At 39.8% G+C, this 9,155-nt stretch overlaps 1 protein-coding gene across 2 annotated transcripts in view; it reads left to right on the top strand.

Moving 5' to 3' along the window:
- The first annotated feature begins 450 nt into the window (after positions 1-450).
- The window catches only part of LRRC70 (leucine rich repeat containing 70), a 90,192-nt gene continuing 81,487 nt past the window's right edge, over positions 451-9,155 (top strand). For both annotated transcript variants that reach the window (XM_085631623.1, XM_085631612.1), the window contains exon 1: positions 451-613. The gene's annotated coding sequence lies outside the window, so the exon portion shown is untranslated. The remainder of the gene's footprint in view (positions 614-9,155) is intronic.

Raw genomic sequence — 9,155 nt, 5'->3', positions numbered from 1 at the left:
AATCTGTAGAGAAGAATGTCACCCGGGCCTGGGGGCTGTCAACAAATATTATTGCACCAGGCGCCACCAGCGTTAAAGGTGGCCCGGTGGTGTCTCAAGGTATGAGGCACACAATATAAATTCAAGTACACTGTAAAACATTGACATTCTACCCCATTGCTCTAGGAATGTAACAGTGTGCACATATTTCATCGCACCAGAATCCCGAGCTGAAGCAATTAAATCCACATGAAGGACGTTAAGATTGCAGAATGCTCCTGCTCCTCCTCTGGAGATGAAGTTATCTTTAGAACAATGGTGTAGCAGCAGGGATGAAGTGGCTTCCTGTTCAGCAGCTTCCTGTATCCATAGTAACCTCTTCCCCCTGCAAGTTTGCTGAATCCAAAAGGAAACTGCATTTCCTGGATTTAGCTGTCATTCTTGTGCTCAGATTTAAGGACTCGTGAAGTTTTGAACTTCTTCAGTTGAAGTTTCATGGTCAACGTTCATAAGGAACAGAAAGGAGAATGAACAATAAAAAGGCTGGGCTATGTGCCTGTTTTTGGAGGTTGAGATCCAGTGAACATAATGAATGCTGTGTCTGTGCCTGAAGGACGGGCGTTTCTGCATTAAGGTCAGTGTGGATGTTCGAGCAAATATTATGGAAAGTAGATGCATATTAAAAATATGCAAACATGTTTTGAACTGGTAATTGATGGATATTTATGTACTGAAACGCCGGTTGCTTTTCGGTTGAAAATATGGCATTTCAACCACAAAGCTTTGCTTTTCTTATAGCTTGCTGTGTTTAATGACGTATATATTTACATTCTGTTAATAGTGGCGCTTGGCTTTTTAGTTTAATTCAAAGTATCTATTGTTCAAAGCTAAAAATGGAAAGAGCAGCAATTTATTTCACGCAGATTTACATCATCGGACCCCATTTGTATCGAAAATGTATTTGACTTCATGAATATCGAAAGTTTATCTCCTAAAGAAGCCTAGCATCTCTCTGAAAGTCTGAATGTATGCAGATCGAAAAATCTGTTATTATTTACAGGAGAGTTAAGAAATGGGGCATTATGTAAAGAAATCTAGCAGAAACAGCACTAACAAGGTTACCCTTTAAAAAGCACAGCTCCTCTGCTTCAGCAGGACTCAGAAAAAAATGAACCTCGCTCAGCAATATAGGCTCTAGTTTATAATGTATCTACTGTTTAGTTCAGCTACTTCTGTATTTATTAACATTTTGCATCATTATAGATTTGGGGTATTCATTTCTTTTTTTAAACCTAAATATTCTCGCCACAATGTTTTAGGATTGTGACTTTTACAAGGAAGGGTTCTTAATGGTCGCTTTCTGCTTTTATCTGCAGGCGAGGGATTAACCTAGTAACGTGGGTTCCATGCAAAATCCAACATTTTGGCGCTTGAGCACATATCGCATGCTCTTTGCAGTGGCTGAAAATAGAACAAACCCATTTGCGCAAATTCTGATGCCTCGGTGATAGGGAATCGTGCAAAAATGTTTTGCTCCAGTTCACGTCACAGTTTTCCACCAATGGATTTTCAAACCATTGCCCACACGTACCGTTTACAAATTCTTTAAATTAAGAAATAGAAGCTTTAACTAGAGGAATCCTATACTTTGATTAACCCCTTACAGCAAATGTATTTTGAATTATTTTCCTACCAACGTAGAAATGTATTTTCTAATTCTTGTTATGTGAACACAGCAAACACTCACTGTGAATGCCATCATATTTTGGCCAGCAGGTTTCAATCTCTGGTCTAGTACATTGTCAATCACATTTGTTTCCACTCACCGGTCTTTCAGTGACAAAGCTGGTTCTAAGTTTGCCTTTTTACTACTCTATACTATTTTGTATATTAGCATTAAATATTGGCTGTTTAGTTTAACTGTAGGTCGGGTTCCAAGTGATATGGCTAATTGTTTGCTGTCTCCTTTTAAAAGATGTTGCTGTGAATTGTTTATCGTGATATCGTAACATTGTATCTGCCTATGATTGACTGCTATGTTGGGTGCTATTTATTCTCATCTCCTTCACAAGTAAAACACATTAACCATTGTAGCTGTACAGCAAGGTCGGACCTATAGGCTTTGGCAATGCTTGTTTTATATACGAATGCAAACTTTGTGTAACGTGGGCCTTTTCTATCATAAGCCTTCTGATTCCAGGCTGTGCTGTGATCCTTGCTGCTTTCAGTATGTGCAGCAGTATTCTAAGGGAACACCTTCGTGTTGTGCGTTTTTTTCCGTGGTCGGAACGACAGGCAGAAAACGGTGAATGATTACCTCTCTTCGGCAATACAGATGTTCCCGTTGCCTAATGATGCTAGGCCAGGGGCTGCCTGGCTAATCGTAAATTGCTGCTCTCTGATGCCTACAAGAAGGTGTGGATGAGGGGGAGGGTCTGCACGCGCACTGCTCTGGCGAGTCGGGTGACCTCTCGGACCCCATTGTGGCCATAAATGTTAGGAAAGCGACGTCAAGGGCGCAGAAGTGAAACTAGCAACTACGCAGCTGCCATCTTCCTGCTAGTTATGAGGGATGGCCTGCAGGGAATCACGAGCGCTGTAGTCTCAAAACGATTTCATCAAGTTTGTGGCAATGCAGGGCCGGAAAATGGGAAAGTGCGTACTTGCAAAACCTCTGCTATTCACTGCCCTCTTAAGGGCCACATAATCAACCATTTTAAAATCTGGGCCTCATTATTTTTTGCCCTGAACAAAGTCATCCAATACACAATGTAAAAACAGTCGACGAAACATGAGATAAATAAACGGGGGGTGGGGAGCGTGCTATAATGCTTTTCAAATTTGATGAAAATAGTCTATTTTTTATTTGATTTTACATGCGACATTGTTGTGCTCAAGGCTTTAAGTGGGATGAAAAGTTGGAGTCTGAAAAGGGAGCAGCCAGAGAAGCAAATCTACGAATCCTTTCCAAAGGTTGTGGACTAGGGGGCAGGTTTACAATTCCTGGCGCATCCCTGCAAATCAGCAGGGATGGGCCAGAAAAGATGCAACACGCAATTCACTCCCTGCGCCACTACAAATGCACCGCATTTACAATGCAGCGCACCGTGGCGCAAGGATAGGGCGATGCGTGTCGCATCCTGTGGCGTAAGGGCGGCGCATTGCTGGAGTCGTGTCGCAAGCGCGACGCGCCTCCAGCAATGCTCAGGGGCGCCCTATGCCTAACATGCTGCGTCACTCCTTACGCCTGCTTCAAGCAGGCCCAGGGTTTTGATGCAGCATGGACGTAAAAGTGACTCAGTGAAATCTTGTAGTTTTGACTGCGTCACTTTTACTAGGCATTCCTGCGACGGAACGCACACCTTGCGCCGAAACGCCCACATGAAACCTAATGCAGATTTCATGTGGCGCAGGGCTTTACAACGTGACGCATCTCCCTAGATGCGCCACGTTGTATATAAGGCACAAAGTGGCGCATGGTTTATGCCGCCGCTGCGTCACAGCGGCGGCGTAAATGTGGCGCATGGGGCTAGTAAATCTGCCCCACCGTACTTAAGGGATTGCCCACAACTTGAAAACTAAAATCCTTTACTTCATACAGCATGCCACCCGACTAGTAAGTGAGATTTCTGTTATTTCATCCAGACACCAGACATGCACCTAAAAAAAACTAGATCTGTTTACTTTGGAATGATGGTTATCAGTATCAGATACATATGAATGATGTTGTTGTATAAAATTAGAATTTAGAATATTTCAATTTTGAAAATCTGAGACAGTGATTTAAACATTACTGAAGTCTGAGGACTGGGAAGTGATCTTCAGTGGCACAATCACTCCTGCTCTCCCCTTCCCACCACTTTCAACTGCAGGCTCTGCAAGACACTTACACTCGTTTTCCATATTTCCTTGCATCTCCTTGACTTCACCTCAAATCACAACTTTATTCCTCCACACACATCCACGGTAAGGTCTTCATCTTCCTTTACTTCGCCATGTCAGTATTTCAACAGCTTAGTACCTCCTTCACACAATTTTGCAGATACTCACAATTACAAGTAATAAATGTCACAATTGCTCTATGCGCTCTGCGGAGGGGCCAATGATTGGATGAACCTGTATTCTGAACACCATTATCACCAACTGAAAGGTACTGAGAGATTGTCACATTGCCTTCAGCCTCAACTCCAGTGCTCTCAAATATCGCCTATTATAAATACACACCTACAATCTGAGCTTGCACAGGGCACCTGCAGCTGACCCTGCTCATGGGACACATGACATTCATATGCCACATGAAACAATAGCATAAAAACATCATCCTGAAAAAAGCAACTATTCTTTGAAATGAATGATATAAAATGAAAAGAAAAAGAAACTTTTGATGCGCTCATATTTATGTATTGAAAATATTGATAGAGCGCAACACTCATCCCCTAGAGGATATCATGGCGCTGTACAGAGCTTTGTGACTTTGCTCAATGATCTGCACATCTATTGATGAAACTAAGTCTAAATAATTCAATTCAACAGTATTTGTTTAAGGTGCTCATATGATGTTACTATACCCACCCACCAGGCTATATCTGTCCTAGGGACACACACATAGAACAATATTGAACCACAATACACCAGAGCACACACAATCATTATATCTCTGATCCAACACAGAAGTCAAAGGAGAATAGAGAAAAGGAAAAAAAAAATTCCACACAAATCATTTCAGTTGAGCCAATAATCAAATGTCCTTTCAATTGAGAGCCATGCACAATCTTGAATCAAGTCTCTCCGTTAATTTTAATTTCCACTTTCCAGAATACGCAGAACAACATCAGCCGACGTACGTTTTGCCCCCTGGGCTTTATCAAGGCTGCAGAAAGACATATACATATTGTTTTTGTACACTGTGACAACCTTAAGGTCACAATTAACAACATGACATGTGAATGCCCCCTCATACATAATTTAACTCAAAATGCAAGAGAACAGTTATATTCTACACTAAATTCGTAGCATTATTTTTTGAAACAAGCACATAATAACTATGTTCTGGAGCACCCTGTGGCATCTCCAACCTATTTGATGTGCTTGTATGCTGTGTAGCAACTCTCACAGATAAAAAATTATTATAACATTTTAGAACAGTTACAAGTTAAAAAAAGAGAAAAGGAAAAGAAAATATGAATAGAAAAAAAAAGAGAGCCTCAACCCTATAACCGTGTTTAAAGATGTGCTAAAAATGAAAACAGTCCATGGACTGTATTTGTATAGAAAAGTCCACAACCATTAACCCCTTCGGTGCTCATGACGGAACGGTTCCGTCATGAGCCACGGTTGAGCTGTGCTCATGACGGAACCGTTCCGTCATGACCACGCCCGCGCAAGATTCCGTCAGCAGAGCGGCGGAATTTGCGCAGCATGGAAGGGGTTAAAACCATTCCTATAACCATGTCTATAAACGTGCTTGAAGCGAAAGCAGTTAATGGACTGTGTTTGTGTAAAAAGATCCACCACCATTAAAACCATTTCTAAAATGAGGATAAAAATCCTCCTCCGTATTAACAACCTGTTCATTAACCGGCCCTGAAATGAGCACCCGGCCTCACCTCTAATTCCAAAGTGGTCAGGTCCGATTCTTCTCGAACCTGCTTTGTATATATTGGCCTCCGTAATAAGACATTTATCTGTGAAAACACAACGTAAGTATCTCCATCAGGAGCTACAACCTGACATAATTCTTCTTGAAGTGAACGCATCAATCACGGCGCACGGTGTGCCCAAATATATCAATTGAAGCAGTAAAATTGCGATTATAAATATGAAGGCAGGGCTCCTTACCCGAGTATTTTACAGATTTGGTATCACCTCAGTCGGATAAAGAAGTAACCCACTTGCAAACTGCTTGATCCTTTTCCGTGCGTCGCCCCACAGATACAAGGACCACTTCAATCTTTTTGTCGCAGTAAAATTATTCAGACCTTGATAAGTCCACTCTAAAAATAAGTGCAGAGAAACAGAAAGGGAAAGGCAAAAAAAGGAAAAAGGGTATATTCAGTATCTTATGTAAAAAGGTGGGTTGTTGTACCATTAATTATATCCATCAACAACAGTTTTTAAAACGCTCAAAGTCCAATTTTAGTTACCTGAATCTTCTCGCATGTGTGTAGAATAGTGACCGGCAGCTAAGCGTTTGCTGAGCGCAAGCGCCATCTTTTTAACTCATTGAGATCGGATGAAGTATAGAGGTTGAGAACGGACTATGTTCAAGTTGGAAATTAATGAGATTATTTGTATTGTGAAAACCCACATAAACAATTATTAAATGAATTCTAATTGCTATGTTTTGACTGATTATCAACTTTATGTGTTGTCAGGATAAATGTCATGCTGAGTAAGTTCGTACAGTGTGGTACTGGAAAATGTAGTAATTGAATAATGAAAATGATTTTATGAGCGATACAATAGTTATTAATTTTATTGTGTCCATAATGAGTGATTTAGAACGGGATTAACGGTGTAACATACACAGAACACTATTATCCTGTTTCATTGTGAAAATAGAAATAGGACTTCCTATGCACTCTCCGAACCCGATCTGTGAAACAAATGTGGTGCCATTTGTAAAGGGAACGTGTTTCTCAAAGAATAACAGGAATAACAGGAACAGCATGTCCCTGAGACATGTTTACCCTTTGATTAATGTAGGAAGTGGTGCAAATAAATGTATCTACTCAACGTATAGATGGCAAATCGATCAGAGATAAGAGTTTATCATTTTGGAAAAAGAATTGTTTCTATCGAACGCATATGTGGCGAATTGATTGGAGATGCAAGTTTAACATTTGGAAAAATGAATATATTCCAATAAAACCACATGAAATGTGGACTAGATCAAAAAAGAATGAGACTGATTATTGTGTATGAACAATATTAATATACACATAGAGACTTCACATTAGGCATGTGTATGTCATCAAAGAGATGGTATAGCATATCCAATCGTATTAATTATGTCAATTGATTGAGTAAATGCAGATCACCCTTAAACGTGTAGTTAGTTGGAAACATGTCTTGCTACATGGAATATAAGCACATCATAACACAGTATATTTGAATATTAAACACAGATCTAGAGAAAACACATTTATACTGATTGTTATGCACATTGAAGGCTTATTATCAGATTATAAAAATTCCCACATCTCCTTATCAATGTTCAACCCACATTCCACCGCCCTCAATTTTATGATCCAAGTACTTTCCAGTTTACGAAGTCGAGACATCCTGTCACCGCCCCTCATTCCACAATCAATTGCATCAACACCATGAAAACCTAGTTTCAATGATTCACTTAAATTGTGTGCGGTATTAAAGTGAACCGCTAAAGGGTATTGTATGTTGTTCTGTCTGATAGCACGAATATGTTCCTGAATCCTCTCTTTCAGGGGTCTTATGGTGCTTCCGATGTAGATTTGACCACATATGCATTTGATACAGTATACTACAAATTTGGTGTTGAAGTTTATAAAACTCCTGATGGTGTAGGTTCTCTCCATGTTGTATTCGAATCAATTGATTTTGTGTCTTCCCAAAGCAGCAGATACTGCATGTACCGCATCTGAAGTACCCATTTGGGGCATAGGGTAACCAAGTACTAATCTTTGGTGGCGGAATAAAACTGGGAAGTAGATGTTGTCTAAGTGTGCGTCCTCGTGCATGAACCATTATGGGTTTCGATCCAATGACACCTTTTAACGTTGTGTCATGAGTTAACAGGTGCCAGTGTTTTTTAAGAATCTTGTACACAATAAAATTAATAACTATTATATCGCTCATAAAATCATTTTCAGGATTCAATTAATACATTTTCCAGCGACAAAAAGATCCTTGTATCTGAGACGCGATGCACGGAAAAGGATCAAGCAGTTTGCAAGCGGGTTACTTCTTTACCCGACTGAGGTGTTACCAAATCCGTAAAATACTCGTGTAAGGAGCCCTGCCTTCATATTTATAATCGCAATTTTACTGCTTCAATTGATATATTTTAGCACACCGTGCAGCGGTGATTGATGCGTTCACTTTAAGAAGAATTACGTCAGGTTGTAGCTCCTGATGGAGATACTTACGTTGTGTTTTCACAGATAAACGTCTTATTACGGAGGCCAATATATACAAAGCAGGTTCGAGAAGAATCAGACCTGACCACTTTGGAATTAGAGGTGAGGTCGGGTGCTCATTTCATGGCTGGATAATAAACAGGTTGTTAATACGGAGGAGGATTTTTATCCTCATTTTAGAAATGGTTTTAAGGTGGTGGATCTTTTTACACAAACACAATCCATTAACTGCTTTCGCTTCAAGCACGTTTATAGGCATGGTTATAGGAATGGTTTTAATGGTGGTGGACTTTTCTATACAAATACAGCCCATGGACTGTTTTCATTTTTAGCACATCTATAAACACGGTTATAGGGTTGAGGCTCTCTTTTTTTTCTATTAATATTTTCTTTTCCTTTTCTCTTTTTTTTAACTTGTAACTGTTCTAAAATGTTATAATAATTTTTTATCTGTGAGAGTTGCTACACAGCATACAAGCACATCAAATAGGTTGGAGATGCCACAGGGTGCTCCAGAACATAGTTATTATCTGCTTGTTTAAAAAAATAATGCTACGAATTTAGTGTAGAATATAACTGTTCACTTGCATTTTGAGTTAAATTATATATGAGGGGGCATTCACATGTCATGTTGTTAATTGTGACCTTAAGGTTGTCACAGTGTACAAAAACAATATGTATATGTCTTTCTGCAGCCTTGATAAAGCCCAGGGGGCGAAACGTATGTCGGCTGCTGTTGTTCTGCGTATTCTGAAAAGTGGAAATAAAAAGTAACGGAGAGACCTGATTCAAGATTGTGCATGGCTCTCAATTGAAAGAATATTTGATTATTGGCTCAACTGAAATGTTTTGTGTGGAATTTTTTTTTGCCTTTTCTCTATTCTCCTTTGACGTCTGTGTTGGATCAGAGATATAATGATTGGGTGTGCTCTAGTGTATTATGGTTCAATCATGGCACTGTACAGCTCCCTAAGGTTCACCCGAAGCTCAAGAAATATCATGTACAGCAAAGCACTAACTTGAAAATAACCAGGTTTTCAGTTTCTTTTCAAACTGTAA

The sequence above is a fragment of the Triturus cristatus genome, chromosome 2_1, assembly GCF_964204655.1.
Source record: "Triturus cristatus chromosome 2_1, aTriCri1.1, whole genome shotgun sequence".
NCBI classification, from domain to species: domain Eukaryota; kingdom Metazoa; phylum Chordata; class Amphibia; order Caudata; family Salamandridae; genus Triturus; species Triturus cristatus.
The sequence above is the reverse complement of the archived record's forward strand: the minus strand, read 5'-3'. Positions and strand labels throughout refer to the sequence as shown.